Source organism: Loxodonta africana, chromosome 5, assembly GCF_030014295.1.
Source record: "Loxodonta africana isolate mLoxAfr1 chromosome 5, mLoxAfr1.hap2, whole genome shotgun sequence".
Classification (NCBI taxonomy): domain Eukaryota; kingdom Metazoa; phylum Chordata; class Mammalia; order Proboscidea; family Elephantidae; genus Loxodonta; species Loxodonta africana.
In genome coordinates, this window is record NC_087346.1 from 44,138,468 (window position 1) to 44,155,745 (window position 17,278).

General features: G+C 37.5%; 1 protein-coding gene and 1 pseudogene across 3 annotated transcripts in view; both read right to left on the reverse strand.

Moving 5' to 3' along the window:
* Positions 1-17,278, reverse strand: part of TET2 (tet methylcytosine dioxygenase 2) — a 128,895-nt gene that overhangs the window by 68,657 nt on the left and 42,960 nt on the right. For all 3 annotated transcript variants that reach the window (XM_023548545.2, XM_010590483.3, XM_064285488.1), the window contains exon 2: positions 14,186-14,331. The gene's annotated coding sequence lies outside the window, so the exon portion shown is untranslated. The remainder of the gene's footprint in view (positions 1-14,185; positions 14,332-17,278) is intronic.
* Positions 964-14,179, reverse strand: LOC111750787 (thioredoxin-like; annotated as a pseudogene).

Below are 17,278 nucleotides of genomic sequence, written 5' to 3' on the forward strand. Positions count from 1 at the left end.
TTTCGAAAGTAGAATTTTTGAAAAAAGGAGAAGAGGCAACTATAATACAAATCAAATAAAAATATCTTCTATCTTAAAAAAAAAGTCTGAAACTGAATAAGAGAAAACTTTTCGCGATCATCTGGTTGTATACATGTTAATAAATATGTGACAAAAGTCTATAAATTTTTTTTTGTTCTCAGTAAAATACATTTTAAATGTTTATCTTCAATTCTGCATTTGACGTGAGAAGTTTGTTTTGCCCTCCCATATAGCTATGGATTTTAATAATCACTTTATTATTTGGGTAGGGAACTGGGAGCTCAGAAGTCTTTTCTAAAATGTTCTTTAGAGATCTAGCATATTGACTGAGCCCTGCAAGTTTGCATATCTTCCCACTATGTCATTACAATATCACAAAGCACCTGGACAGCAATGGGAAATACTTGGCCTCCCACAAGAGCCTCCATTTGAAAGTACACTTAACCACTTTCATCATCTTCCCTAAAAGTGAAAAGTAGAACACCACAAAAAACACTGCTAGTAAGAAAAGATAGCATCAACTAACTTTCTGTAATTTTAAAAACATCTCCTGTGTTCATGTCTTCCTAAACAACGTCTTGAGCAAGTTTATTCATCAAAAAAAAAAACAAAAAACCTAATAGACATCAAAAAATTTAGGAGTTTTTTAGGTGGCATAAATGATTAAGCACTCTACTACTAGCTGAAAGGTTGGTGGTTTGAACCCTCCCAGAGGTACCTCGGAAGACAGACTTGGTGAACTGCTTCTAAAAGGTCACAGCCTTGAAAACCCTATGGAGAAATTCTACTCTGTACACATGGGGTCGCCATGAGTTGGAATCAACTTGATGGCAATTAACAACAACAGCAAGAGCTATCAAATATCATCATCATCCACATATCTCTCAAATTTCTCTTTCTATGGTGAGACAGGTCTGTGGGTGGTACAGACAGTTAATGCACTTGGCTGCCATCTGAAAGGTTGGTAGTTGGAGCTCACCCAGAGATACCTTGGAAGAAAAGCCTTCTGAAAATCCTATGGAGCATAGTTCTACTCTGACATACATGGGGTCACCATGAGTTGGAATTGACTCTAAGGCAACTGTTGTGTTTTTATTTTTGTATACTGAGGTATTTATTGTCATCAATATTATTGGAATTAGAACCCTGAATGCATCCTTAGATAAAGTCTCACAAAACAGCCAACAAAACACAAACCCCAACAATAACCAATTGAATTTGGGTAGATACTTTAGGGAAAAAAATTAAAAGTAACAGTATGCCAATAAATTAAAATAAACTAGATGAAATGGACAAAATCCTAGAAGAAACAACTACTAATACTAAAGAAGACATAAAAAATCTCAATAGGCCTATAACAAGTAAAGAGACTGAATCAGTAACCAAAACCTCCCAAAAAAGAAAAGTTCAGCATTGGATGAAAAGTTCAGCAACCCATCTTAAACTCTTTAAAAGAAACAGGAGTTAACACTTCCTAACTCATTCTGTGTGGCCAGCATTACACTGACATCAAAAGCAAATCAAGACACTAGAAGAAAAGAAAATTACAGATCAATACTCCTTATTAATACAGGTACAAAAATCCTCAGCAAGATACTAGAAAACTGAATCCAAGGGCATGTTAAAGTGATTATACATCATGACCAAGTGAGATTTATCCCAGTAATGCAATGGTGGTTCAACATAAGAAAATCAATCAGTGTAACACACCACATTAACAGAACAAAGGGGGAAAACACACACACACATAAGCATTTCAGTCAATGCAGAAAAGAATGACAAAATTCATCACCTTGTCATGATTAAAAACACTCAACAAACTACGAATATAAGGGAAATTCCTCAACATGATACTGTTGTATCTGCTGTCAAGTAGCCTCCCAATTTATGGCAATCCCATGCACAAAGGAACAAAATGTTGCCTGGTCCTGAACAATCCGCATGATTGGCTGCATATTGGGCTGTTGTGATCCATAGGGTTTTCACTGGCTGATTTTTGGAAGTAGGCCATCAGGCCTTTATTCCTAGTCTACCTTGCTCTGGAGACTCTGCTGAAACCTGTTCTGCATCAAAGAAATACATAAGCATCCATTAAGACACAGGTGTAGCAAGGGGAGTTTGTTGTTGTTAGGTGCTGTTGAGTTGGTTCCCACTCATAGTGACCCTATGTACAACCAAAAGAAACACTGCCTGATCCTGTGTCATACTCACAATTGCTGCTACGTTGGAGCCCATTTTTGCATCCACTGTGTCAGTCTATCTCACTGAGGATTTTCCTCTTTTTTGATGACCTCCTACTTTGCTCCTTAGAAACTCTACTGGGCAGTTCTACTCTGTCATATAGGGTCACTATGATTCGGAATTGACTCGACGGCAGTGCGTCTACTTTACCAAGCATGATGTCCATCTTCAGGAATTGGTCCCTCCAGATAACACGTGCAAAGTATGTGAGATGAAGTCTCTCCACCCTCATTTCTAAGGAGCACTCTGGTTGTACTTCTTCTAAGACAGATTTGTTCATTCTTCTCGCAGTTTATGGTATATTCAATATTCTTCACCAACACCGTAATTCAAGGCATCAGTTATTCTTCTGTCTTCCTTATTCGCTGTTCAGCTTTTGCATGCATATGAGGCAACTGAAAATATCATGGCTTGAGTCAAGTGCACCTTAGTCTTCAAAGTGATATCTACTTTTCAGCACTTTAAAGAGGTCTTTTGCAGCAGATTTGCCCAATGCAATGCATCATTTGATTTCTTGACTGCTGCTTTCATGGGTCTTGACTGTGGATCCAAATGAAATGAAACCCTTGACTTCAATCTTATCTCCATTTATTATGATGTTGCTTATTGGTCCAGTTATAAGGATTTTTGTTTTCTTTATGTTGAGGTGTAATCCATACTGAAGTAAGTGATTCAAGTCTTTTTCACTTTCAACAAGCACGGTTATGTCATCTGCATATCACAGGTTGTTAGTCTTCCTCCAATCCTGATGCATTGTTCTTCATATAGTCCAGCTTCTCAGATTATTTGCTCAGCATACAGATTGAATAAGTATGGTGAAAGAATACAATCTTGAAGCCCACCTTTTCTGATTTTAAACCACACAGTATCCCCTTGTTCTGTTTGAACGAATGCCTCTTGATCTATGTACAGGTTCTGCATGAGCATAATGAAATGTTCGGGAATTCCCGTTCTTCTCAATGTTATCCATAATTTGTTATGATCTACACAGTCGAATGCCTTTGCATAGTCAATCAAACACAGGTAGACACTTCTCTGGCATTCTCTGCTTTCAGCCAAAATCCACCTGACGTAAGTAATGATATTCCTTGTTACATGTCCTCTTCTGAATCTGGCTTGAATTTCTGGCAGTTCCCCATCGATGTACTGCTGCGACCATTTTTGAATGATCTTCAGCAAAATTTTACTTGTGTGTGATATTAGTTGGGGAGGGCATTTGCTCCCAAGCACAGTCCAAGGAGCACCAGATAAGGCTGGCTGGGGAATCATCCACCTCCCACCTCCCTCCATCAATGAAATGGGGGGATGCAAATTTAGAGATTCCTCCTGGGTGCTTGTTACCCTTCTTATACATCGAGGGAGAGACAGAGGCTGTACATGAGTGCATTGGCCAGGAATAGAAGCCAGATCTCCCACACAAAAGGTGAAAATTCTTCCACTGAACCATCAATGCTGGGCATTTATAAAAAACCCACAGCTATCCACCAGTAAAAGACTGAAAGTTTTCTCCCTAAGAGCAAGAAGAAGATAAGACTGCTTGCTTTAAATACTGCTATTTAACATAGTACTGAAAGTTCCAGTCAGAGCAATTAGGCAACAAAAATAAATAAACAGCATCCAAATCAGAAAGGAAGAGATAAAACTATCTTGTTTTTTTTTTTACTTACAGATGACATGATCCCATATATAGAAGATCCCAAAGAATCCACAAAAAAGCTACTAGAGCTAATAAACAATTCAGCAAAGTTGCTGGGTACTAGATCAACACACAAAAATCAGTTGTGTTCCTATGTAACAGTAATAAATAATCTAAAAATGAAATTAAGAAAACAATTCCACTTATAATAGCATCTAAAAAAAATAAAATAACTAGGAATAATTCAAGGATGTGAAAGACTTAGACACTGAAAACTATGAAATGTTGCTGAAAGAAATTAAAGAAGATCTAAATAAATGAAAAGACACATCATGTCCATTGACTGGAAGACAATATTGTTAATATTATGTCAATACACAAAGTGGTCCCTATCAAAATCCCAAAACCCCTTTGCAAAAATGGAAAAGCCAATTCTCAAATTCATATGGAATGACAAAAACCCATTGCTGTCAAATCAATTCTGACTCACAGTGACCCTACAGGACACAGGAGAACTGCCCCATAGGGTTTCCAAGGAGCACCAGGTGGATTCAAACTGCCAAGCTTTTGGTTAACAACCACCATGCCAGCAGAATGGCAAGGGACCTCAAGTAATCAGAACAACCTTGAGAAAGATGAAGAAAGTTGAAAGACTGACATTTCCTAATTTTAAAACTTCCTACAAAGCTACAGGGTGTTACTGGCAATAAGGTTTGATACACAGACCAATGGAATAGAACTGAGAGTCCAGAAATAAATACATATGTCTCTGGTCAATAATTTTTTATAAAGGTACCAATTTCATTCAGTGGGGGAAAGAACCAGTGCTAGGGCAACTGGTTTTCCACATGCAAATGAAAGAAGCTGGACCCCCTACCTCTCAAAAATTAAGTCAAAATGGATCAATGGCATAAATAGCTACAATAATAAAATTTTTGGAAGAAAACATAGGAGTAAATCTTTAAGACTTCTTATTCAGCAATGGATTCTTAAATATGACATCAGAAGGATGAGCAACAAAAGAAAACATAAATTGGACTTACTCAAAATTAAAAAATTTTGTGATCAAAAGTGGTCCAAGGCAAGGTCATGGAAGCTCCATAGACACATCCAAACTCTCTGAGGGACCGAACTGCTGGGATAGGGGTTGTGGGGACCATGGTCTCAGGGAACATCTAGCTCAACTGGCATAACATAATTTATAAAGAAAATGTTCTGCATTCTACTTTGATGAGTAGTGTCTGGGGTTTTAAAAGCTTATGAGTGGCCATCTAAGATACTCCACTGGTCTCACCCCATCTGGAGCAAGGAAGAATGAAAAAAACCAAAGCTACAAGGGAAAGATTAGTCCAAAGGACTAATGGACCACAACTACTGCAGCCTCTACTAGACTGAGAGCAGCACAACAAGATGGTGCCCAGCTACCACCACTGACTGCTCTGACAGGGATCACAATAGAGGGTCCTAGACAGAGCTGGAGAAAAATGTAGAACAAAATTCTAACTCACAAAAAAAATAGCAGGCTTACTGGTCTGACAGAGACTGGAGAAACCCAAGAGTATGTACATTGGAAACCCTTTTAGCTCAGTAATGATGTCACTCCTGAGGTTCACCTTTCAGCCAAAGATTAGACAGGCCCATAAAACAAAAAGAGACTAAAGGTGCACACCAGCCCAGGGGCAAGGACTAGAAGGCAGGAGAAGACAGGAAAACTGGTTAATAGGGAACCCAAGGTTGAGAAGGGGAGAGTACTGACATGTTGTAGGGTTGGTAACCAATGCCACAAAACAATATGTTCACTAATTGCTTAATGAAAAGCTAGTTTGTTCTGTAAACCTTCATCTAAAGTATAATTAAAAAAAAAAAGTCATCAAGAAAGTGAAAAGACAACCTACAGAATGGGAGAAAATATTTGGGAACCATGAACTATATTTCTGGTAAGGGTTTAATATCTAGAATATACAAACAAAAACATCCTACAACTCAACAACAAAAAGACAATTAAGAAATTGGCAAAGGATTTGAACAGACATTTCTTCAAAAAAGATATACAAATGGCCAATAAACACATGAAAGCTGTACAACATCATTAGTCACTGTTGTCCGTTACCACGAAGTCGATTGTTATTGTTGCGTGCCATCGTGTCAATTCTGACTCATACTGACCCTGTAGAACAGATCAAAACTGCCCTATGGGGTTTCCTATGCTGTAGTCTTTACGGGAGCAGATCACCAGGTCTTTTTCCCTCAGAGCAACTGGCAGGTTCGAACCACTGACCTTTATGTTAGTAGTCCAGTGTTTAACCATTGTGTCACTAGGGCTCCTTGTGGAGTTGATTAGGGAAATGTAAATCAAAACACAATGACATACTACTTCACACTCACTAGGGTGGCTATTAACAAAAAATCAGGGGGTAAAAAGTGTTGGTGAATATACAGAGAAATTAAAACCCTTAACCACTGCTCGTGGGAATGTACAATGGTACAACTGCTTGGAAAACAGTTTGGCAGTTCTTCAAAAAGTTAAACATAGAACTACCAAATGATCTAGCAATTCCACTCCTAGATATATACCTAAAAGGCTTGAAAGCAGGGACTCAAGCAGATAATTGTAATACCAATGTTCATGGCAGCACTGGAATGGCAATTTACAATAGCCAAAAGGCAGAAACATTCCAGGTGTCCATCAACAGGTGAATGGATAAACAAAATGTGATATATTCATATACAGTGAATGTTATTCATCTATAAAAAGGAATGAATTCTATTATATGGATGAATCTTGAAAACATGCTAAGCAAAACAAGCCAAACACAGAAGGGCAAATATGGTATGATTGCGCTTATATGAATTATCTAGAATAGGAAAATTCATAGAGACAAAGTAAATTACAGGTTACTAGGGGATGAGGAAGGGAGAAGGAAGAATTATTACTTAATGGTACAGAGTTTCTGTTTGAGGTGATTAAAATGTTTTGGAAATAGATGGTGGTGATGGCTGTAATTAATGCTACTGAACTATACACATAAAAAGGAATGAAATGTCAAATTTTATGCTATAGTTTATCATAATAGACTTAAAAAAAAAAAAGTATCAAATATTCCACAACCATTAGATACAATTAGAGATCTCTGAGATTCAAGTTCTGAAATAATTTAACTTTGCAAGCCTCAATACTTGAAGTTCCAACTACTCACTCCCACCTCCCCACCCTCCTTAAAGGCCGGGTGCTGCATCTATTCTGAGAAGGAGCTAATTGGGGTTAAAGATAAATAAAAGATATAAAAAAGATCATAAAGTTAACTGGTTCTTTTGAAGGGTGTAACTGAGTGCCTATTATGTAACCAGACACTGTATAAGACATTAGGAATAAGAAGCTAAGACACAGTCTTTGTCCTAGGTATTTCATAGTTTTTAGAGAGGACAGGCAAAAACAAAAGACTATAGTGTGCTGTTTGAGGAACATGAGTGCCACAAACCTGAGGCTTTCCTGGTATGGAATCTGAACTGAGTCTTTAGGTGAAAAAAACAGTTCACAAGAGGAGGAAAAACTGGTATAAAGGCTTGAAAGTATGAGAAAATAATGTAATGTTCATGATCTATTAAAAATGAGTTATGAATTATTACACCACAGAATTTCTGAGACAACATGGTGACAGAGGAGGCTGAAGAATAATCAGAAGCTAGATCAGGAATGTCAAGCACAGAGATTGACCTCTATTTCCTGCAGACCAGCAGTTTTCAAAACTGAGTTTTTAAGATTCCTAGGGTGCTTTTTGTTGTTGTTGTTAAAGGGTAGAATGAATATTTTATTGTCATTTATAATAAGATGGCATTTGAGCATATAATCTTTGCACTTGATCTTTCTTTTTTATAAATAAAAGTTACTATGATTATGTTAAATTATGATTATGTTTTCAGAAAACATCATTAGCTTAAGTCATTAGTGGTAGCTTCAAGTTTTTCCTATTAAGTGCCAGGAAATTCACCCACCTTTCATCCCTTTTTATAAAACTGAGACGTTGACATGCATTTGAATTCACACTCTGAAGCAACATCCTGACAGTGATCCACATCAACTTCAAGGAACACCACAATGACATACTTTTCAGAGAGGGAGTGATAGAAAGGCTTGATCATTTTGCAAGGCCCACAACATGTGGCTGAGAAGTCAAATACTACAAGTTTATCTCTAGCATTGTTCAAGGCTACCTGAAAATCTTCCTTGCCCTACACTTGCTTCACCATTTTGACCACTGGGGCCTGACATAGGGGTTGACAAAGCTGCTCAAGACCATACTGACTGAAGAGGGGATAGATAGCTGGCTCCAAAAGCTCCCTCCCCCCAGCTCTGCATTCACCAGATAAACTCTATTTTAATTGCAAAAACTTTGGAGGAAGGGTGAGCTTCTGCTGCTATAACAAGTATGACAATGGGTATCCTTCAAAGGGTATTAAGGAGGGGTATACAAAGTCATATCTGCATTGAAGAACCAGCACACTGGGGCACTTTGAAATGACCTTCAGAAAAAATGTAAGAATGCAAGCAGAGGAAATCCATTAGGAAATTATTAATTCATGGAAAAGTGAAAAGATTCTGAGGAATGGTAAGAAATGTAGCTATGTGGATAAGCTGGATTTGGGGGTGTGGGTAGAAAAGAACTCAAAAGAAGTTCACACTGAACAAGTTCAATGTTTTTTTAAGAAGTAGGAAGCAACTTTGGGGCTGATTTAGGGAAGGGTGTGTGTGTGTGTATGCACACACATGCAAATGTGGATGAGGATTCAAGATCTTGAGAAGAATAATGGCTAAGATTTTTTTTTAAGTCCTTTTTTAAGACCACTAACAAAATTTTAGGAGAGTATGTGCAGCATAGTGGTTAAGTGCTATGGCTGCTAACCAAAAGGTCAGCAGTTCAAATCCACCAGGTGCTCCTTGGAAACTCTATGGGGCAACTCTACTCTGTCCTATAGGGTCGCTATGAGTTGGAATCAACTCAATGGCAACGAGTTTGTTTGTTTGTTTTGGTTATGTGCCCTTGGCAGGAAAATTATGAAAGTCTTATACAAATACACAAGATGAACCATATGATCACGGATTCTCCCAGAAAATCATTACTTGTCTCTTGACCGTCTCAGCTAAGACACCTCACATTATTTGCACATTTTGAGAAAAACGTAGGGTCAGATTAATACCTGTAAAGATGGGTAAACATCTCTAGGCCTTTCTTTGCATTGCAACTTTCTTTTAGAATACAAAGTGTTTTCACCGAGACTCTCACTTCTGCTTAAAATATCCTATGAGATCAATAAAGGCAACTGATACTTCACCTTTTGATGGGGAAACTGAAACACAAGAATGGTGAAAATGACTTTCACTGGGTACAGTCTATTTTAATATGGCTTACTTGTTCTAAACTCAAAATACAAGTCAGATGTGGACATGCATTAATGCAAAAAATGCCATAGTGCTATTTGTGAATTTAGGGATTGCCAAAATTTTCAGCTCAATCCCATGAGAATACCAATGGTCTTTTCTAATTCAGTCTTTTAGAATTTAGCGACTACTGGGCCTTAACATATATGTAAGACACTATATACAACCAAAGTTCCCACATAGTTCAGTCATGATTTGTATCATATTGTAGCACCTGCAATGGAGAAAGTAAAGACATGTACAAAGACAGAATTGCAGAGCTATTATAAACAGAAAAATATTTTCTATTTTAAATATATTTCAACTCTCTTGATAATTATTTAAAATAAGAAAACATTAAATAACAGCTGGGTAGCAGAATAATAGTCTGAAAGTTCAGTTTGAAGAGCACTACAGTAGATGATCTTTAGGGTCAATTTTGATTTTAAAAACCTGTGACTCACAAAGCATAACTTGATCTGGTTTGCTAAAACAATGACAATGGATTTTAATTCGTAAGAATGGTCTGTAAGGAAGGAACATTTGCAATTTTAAAGTCCAGATGATGGTTTAAATTTGAGATAAGTTTTCTTTTCCCTTCTGAATAACAATCAGAAAAAAATATATAGCATTAGAAATACTTACTCCTTCTCAAACTATTGAAGAGAAAGAAAGATGACATTTTAAGTCATAAAACATTAACAATGACTACGAATAGGAAAGGAGCCCTGATGGCACAGTGGTTAAAAGCTCAGCTGCTAACCAAAAGGTTGGCAGTTCAAATCCATGAGCTGCTTCTCGAAAACCCTATGAGGCAGTTCTACTGTCTTATAAAGGTCAGTAAGAGTCGAAATTGACAATAGGTTTTTTTGGTATAAGCAGGAGAAAATTATTAAGTCAGTCAAGAAAAGTGAAGCTTCTAAATAAATTACATTTCTACCTTTCTGTTCCATGCCAGAGGGTAAAAATTCCATTAATTAGAAGAATGGCTATAAGATAGTGCTAACTGGCAAATCCAAAACTTCTAACCATTGTCTCCACAAGAAAACGGGCAAAATACAAATCAATAACAATTTTTATAGATAGCATGGAGAGCTGGGAGAAAGCTCTAAATATGTGGAGGCCTGGGTCTAATCCAGGCTCTGCCAATAGATAATGACACGACCTTAGGGGAATCACATAACATTTCTGGATACCCTTTTTATTTTTCCACAAAATGAGCCAGTTGGACGAGATAATGCCTAAGGGTCGCTTTTTGAGAAATTATGTTATGATTCTGTTACTCAAACTGTATTTAAAAAATAAAAATTGGATACATATATTCTCAAAGAATTTTGGTACTATGTTACTATTTACATGAATTTTAAATGTAAAATACTAGAAAACTTTATCTTCAGTAGTCTTTAGAATATCTATATTGAATTGTCTCACCCTCACTGATCTTGAATTCAAACACTCAATATACTCTATTTTGCCTGTTTCCTTTAGTGTCAACACTTAATTGGGCATTTTAAAACTCTAAGGCCAAGTTTCTTCTCCTTTATCTCCCATGTGCAAATAATTTAATCCTCACGATTTTCTTAAAATATATCAAATCTATATCCTCCCTTTCCATTCTTATCTCTATCAGAATCCATATTCTTAATCTCACTCTCAAATTACTGCATTTTGCAATCACTTCCTCCATCTCTTGTTACTTTTCTAAACCTTATCTAAAAAATAGCACTGCTAAAAACATGAATTCATCTCGCTACTCACCTGCTTCGATTGCTCCCCAGTAGTTGTAGGATAACATGCAATCTTTATCTTAGATTTAGGGTTTTACAAAATTTGGCCACACCCTTCTTTTCCATCTTCTCTCTATTTGCCAACATGAACTCTTTTCAGGGTAGGGCAGCTTCTCCTCTGCCACCCCACCCTCTGACCTCTGCGCCATCCCTGCCCTAAAAGCTAACATTCTTATTTCACTCCATCTCATGCTGTTTCCCCTCTACTTCTCTCCACTAGAATGTCATTCCTTATTATCTATCCAAATTCTTCCTATTCTTCAAGGTCCAGGCCACACCCTGTCACCTTCCCTTATGAAGTCCCCTCTGTTTCAATCCAGACTGACCTTGCCATTACTTGAACTTCCAAAGTTCTTCAGTGTAGCACTTACTTGGGCATATGTGTAAATACTGATTGGTGGTATAAAATTAAGATGTGTAAGATTTTCTGACTCTCTTTGAGTCACCCTGTGAAAACCTTTTACTACTCTAGGTCCATACTTACTTTTACAAATGCTTTTCTGCACTCGTTGGGATGGTCTCTCCCACATAACTTCATGGTTTGTTTTCAGGTTTTTACTCAAAAAAAAAATTCTTCTCATGAGGCCTTCCTTGACAACTCCATCTTCTATTTCTACCTTGTTATGCCCCCAGTTTTCTTTTCTTGCTTAATTTTTTTATGCTTAGCACTTTTGGGAATTTAATATATTACAAAGTTTTATTTATTTATCTTGTTTATGGCAGTCAGTCTAGATTCTAAGCTCTGTAAGAACAGAGATTTTTGTCTGTTTTGCTCATGAGTGCATTCCCAGCTCTTAGAATAGTGTTCAGTATTTGATAAGTACCCAATAAATATATTTTTACTGAGTTCACTATTTAAAAAAACGGATAGTAACATGAATAATAGTGTTAAATAACAATAATAGTAATGATAATTAAAAAAATACTAATATAAAATTGGAAACTTACTATGTGCCAGACTCTACACATATCATCTATAAGAAAATCTCATCATTATCATCCATTATTACCTGTTTTCCTCCTTGCCAAATAAAACGAGGATTAAGTGATTTTTCTCATAAACACTGCTGGTAAATATTACTGAAAATAAGGTCCTAGGCTTATTTCCTACTGGAAATAATTCCTCAGTTTATCCAATTGTAAAAATCTCAATACAAAATAAGATTCCTTTTGGATAAGAGGTAATAACTTCTGAGGGACTTAACTTGTAAAATCTTCTTTCTTACACACACAAAAAAACTAATATTTTCATGCCTTGTCCTCTTCTCTTGTTAGTGATTTATCTTAAACTTTTTCCTAAACTTTCATATGTCCTTGCTTACCCACCCTTCACCTCCAAGAAGAAAAAAATCTCTGACTAATGTAATGACCACTAACGAGATAAAAATTCCATCTTAGAAATGCTTTCTTAGTTCTCACGTAAAAGACAAGTACAGAATGAGTGGCCACAGTCCTCACAGTGCAAGGTAAAACATTCATCAAGGGAGGAAGGGAAAAGTAAAGAATGCTTTATTCATAATTACCTAAGATTTTCCAGCAAGAGAGGGGAAAGAGGAAGTCTATTTTCAGTGACAATGATTACTCTAAAAACATTAACATGCAAGGGGAAAATTTTCATTCTGAGAGTCACTACTGTGCTGAGCTCTCTTTCTCTCATAGTGACTTCAAATTCCCAGCTCAGAGAGGTAATCTAGGCAGAGGCACTTGCCGTATGACTTGAAAATGGCAACATCCAGGAATCATGGGAGTTTAATTGAGGACACACTGGAAAGAATTTCCCAGCACTGGGTCAGTCTCTAAGAAGTATCAAGTGGCAGAGTGGATACTTATATCCTCAGGCTTCTGGAGTGATGGCAGGGATTATTGCTACACAGGCTTTTTAGAAGATCTGTTATGCTGAATGCACAAACAGGAAATAGTGAATCTGAAGCTAAACTACCTGCTAAAAGTTACAGAAGAAAGAAAATTCCAAATTCTTCCTTTCCTCTGCCCAACCTCCATTTTCTTTCCCATAATATCTCTACGGTTTTAATTGGCTTATGGTACAAACACAGGTAAGATAGTAAATTTGTTCTAGTCTTCATCATAAATATTTTGGAATAAAAAAAACAGTTCTCTACTTTTGTGCATCCCCATAAACTATAATGGTCTGATAAATAACCCTTAGGTTGTTACACTCACTAGCAGGTCAATGGCATTTAGAACAAATTAGAAGTCAGGTTTGGGAGGTGAGACAGAGAACAGGAAGGAATAAACAAGAATTATCCCATAACTTGGAAACTTTATTAAGACCAACTATAAGAAAATGATTAAAAAAAAAAAAGAATTTGGTATATCCTTTCTGTGTCTTTATTTATATTTTCAGAAAATTGTGTAAAGAATGACAAAGGCACTCCTAAAGCATGCGTTTCATGCTTTAGGTCTCAGCTACTTCCACGGGGCCAAACTGTCGTGAGGCCTGGCTGTATAGGCCTGGTGGGTACTCAATTTTCAGACCTGTGAAGAGCCACAAATACCAAATTTTTGGTCCTTAGCAAGATGGAGACAGAAGTGGCCATGCCATGTTATTAGGTGTGCTGAGTTAGTTCCAACTCATAGCAACCCTACAGAACAGAGTAGAACTGCCCAACAGGGTTTCCAAGGAGTGACTGATAGATTCAAACTGCTGGCCTTTTTGTTGGGAGCTGTAGCTCTTAACCACTGTGCCACTAGGTCTCCATAAGTGAGGTAAAAATAGAGGAGAGCAATGTTGTGACAAGTGGTTATAGATATATTTCTCCATGCAGGTAGCTATATTTGAATAGTTCTTACCTCTCTTTTTAAAATGCATAGACATGGAGAATATGATAAAAATTGTCCCTTTCCCCAGAAAAATGTACATATACATACAACTGAGTACATGATTTTAGGGGATTCACAGATCTTAAAAGCCAAGTGTCCCAGGTATAGATAAAGGTATTTGAGAGAGTGCTGAGTAACTTAGACTTGAAGGATGGAAAAGAAGTCAAATGTTAAATTGGGAGTAAATTTATACTCCTCACAAACGAGCCAAGCTTTTGTAAACTTCTCATGCCTGTGTCTTACCAGCAGCTCTATCCCTCACTGCTCCTTCTGGATCATGGCCTGTTGGCTGCTGCTGAGCCCATCTCCTGCTTCCAAGTGTGGCAGCTCAACAAGAAGAAGGGCAAGTAGACAATCTTGAGAGGGTCTGCTGCTGAATGTTTGCTAACCTGGAAAAGACACAGAGTTCGAATATTTTTAAGTTAGCAAAAGGAACAAGGCTTACGCATCTGGTATGAAAGCTATTATTCAGAAAGCTATTACCGGTAACCTATTTTGTTAGCTATTAAACAATTCAGGGTTAGAGAATCTTCCTCAAAGCACTGACACTCCCAAATGTACCATAATAACATTGTCTGATATTTGTAGAGCACTTTGCAATGCACAAAGCATCTTTACCCACACCAGTGGTCTCTCCATCTTGATTGTGACAATCAATCAGGCTGGGAAACACTGGCTTATATTACTTCATCTGTTGAATCCAATGGTTCCCAACCTTGGTTGTAACAGTATTATCCAGGTGTGAAGATTGAACATCACCCTCAGAGATCCTGATTTGCTGGGCTAAGATGAAGCCTAAGCATTAGCATTTTTACTTATTCCCCAGGTGATTCTAAGGTACAGCCAGGATTGGGAATCATTAGTTTAAAGCCTTTGTGCTTGTTGAGATTTAGCACTAACAACACATAAGTATCAGTTGCTGTCGAGTCAATTCCAATTCACAGTGACCCCATATGTGTCAAAGTAGAATTTGCTTCATAGAGTTTTCAATGGGTGATTCTTGGGAAGTAGATTTCCAGGTCTTTCTTCTGAGGTACCTGTGGGTGGACTTGAACCTCCAGCCTTTTGGTTGGCAGTAGAGTGGGTTAACCGTGTGCACCAATCAGGGACTCCAACTTATTAATGGTAAATATTCAGTACACGCAATGTCAAGGTGGCGCTAAAGTCCTATGGAAAAGGTAAAGCAGCGTAACGTATGTTCCTTTTGCTTGGGGGCTTTAATTTAGCTGGAGATATTGGACATACACTTTCAAAAAGATTGACTAATAAGACATACTTTAAAATATAATCTAAATAAGGCTTCATTGGACAAAGATGTAGAGAAAACCTTGGGGCTACAAAAGGTAGAGATGACCATGAGCTGAAACAAGGGAGAAAGCTTAAAGTATGAGGAACATCTTCTGATGAGTTTTAAGGACTTGGTGAAATCCAGAGAAAGACAGAAGAACAGGCACAGCACTGTTTTCAGGCAAAGATAAGGTGGCAGGAATATGCATAGCAAATTGCGGGAAACAAAAAAGCCCTTTCTGCCTGAAGCATTTCTACCAAGGAGCATTAAAAATTGGAAAGGCAGATTTGAGCCAGAATGTAGAGAGTGCTGGTAAAGGGTTAAAGGAGCTGGGGCTGTACCTGGAATGGTATTGGGAGCTGTTAAAGGCACACATGCCAAAGGAAGAGCAGTAACATTTACTGGGTATTTAGAAAATGCCAACGAGCCCTGGGGGCACAGTGGTTAAAAGTGCTTGGCTGCTACCCAAAAGATTGGTGGTTCGAACCTACCAGCTGCTCCACAGGAGAAAGATGTGGCAGTCTGCTTCTGTAAAGATTGAACTCATTGCTGTCAAGTCGACTGTGACTTATAGGGAGCCTACAGGACAAAGTAGGACTGCCCCACAGTGTTTCCAAGGAGCAGCAGGTGAATTTGAACTATGGACGTTTTTGGTTAGCAGCCAAGCTTTTAACCACTGTGCCACCAAGGCCCCTCTGTAAAGATTACAGCCTTGGAAACCCTATGAGGCAGTTCTACTCTGTCTTATAGGGTGGTTAACAGTTGGAAGCGACTCGATGGCAATGGACATCTGGCTAGTAAATGCTAGAAACTATGCTAGACACAGAGCCTGGTGGCACAGTGGTTAAAAGCTTGGCTGCTAACCAAAAGGTTGGCAGTTTGAATCTACCAGCCTGCTCCGTGGTAATCCTATGGGGCAGTTCTGCTCTGTCCTACAGGGTTGCTATGAGTCGCAATCGACTTGATGGCAACCTTTTTTTTTTTTTTTTAATGCTAAATGCACTATATATGTTATATCATTTAATAGTCACAAAAATCTGGTGAGGTAGGTAATACTATCCCTATTTTACAAATCAAGAAGGGAAGTCACTTAATTTTCCGAGAGTCTCATAGCTAGAAATAGTTAACTGAGATTGGGACATGCTGTTTCTTTAGAAGCATGGCAGCATAAATGTCAGGTTTTAAGATTTAGGGATTTTTTTTTTTAATTGAGATATAATTCGGAACATAAAATTCACCCTGTTGGTTTTTCGTATATTTAAAGGTTGGGTCACCATAACTGCTATGTAATTCCAGAACATTTTCATCCCCCCAGATGAAATCCAGTAATCATTAACATTTAGTCCCCATTCTTGCTCTCCCCTGGCCCTTGAAAACTGACTTTTTGTCTTTATAGATTTCCCATTCTGAACATTTGATATAAATGGAATTATACAATATCTGGCCTTCTGTGCCTGGCTTCTTTCACTTAGCATAATGTTTTTAAGATTCACTGATGTTGTAACATGTATCAGTACATCATTGTTTTTTATTCCATTGTATAAATAGACCACATTTTCTTTATCCACTCATCGGTTGATGGGCATTCGGACTATTTCTACATCTTGCTTATTATGAATACTGCTACTACGAGGACATTTTTGTGTGGACATCTGTTTTCAGTTATCTTGGATATACACCTAGGAGTAGAACTTCTAGGTCACATGGTAACTCTATGTTTAATATTTTGAGGAACTGCCAAATTGTTTTCCAGAGTGACTACACCATTTACATTCCTATCAGCAATGCATGAGTTTCAATTTCTCTACATCCTCAACAACGTTTGTTATTATTGTCTGTTGTTTTGATTATAGGTATCTTAGTAGATGTGAAGTGGTAGATGATTTAAATTTTATAAATTATCCTATACAAGATATTGGCTTATTGCAGTACTTCAGGTGTAAAATGATAAGAGTCTGAGCAAAAAAATGGCAGAGAAAACACAAATAAAATCATCAAGTGGAGAAACATTACTGATTAAGAAGTGAACAGAATTCAGTAACATCCTA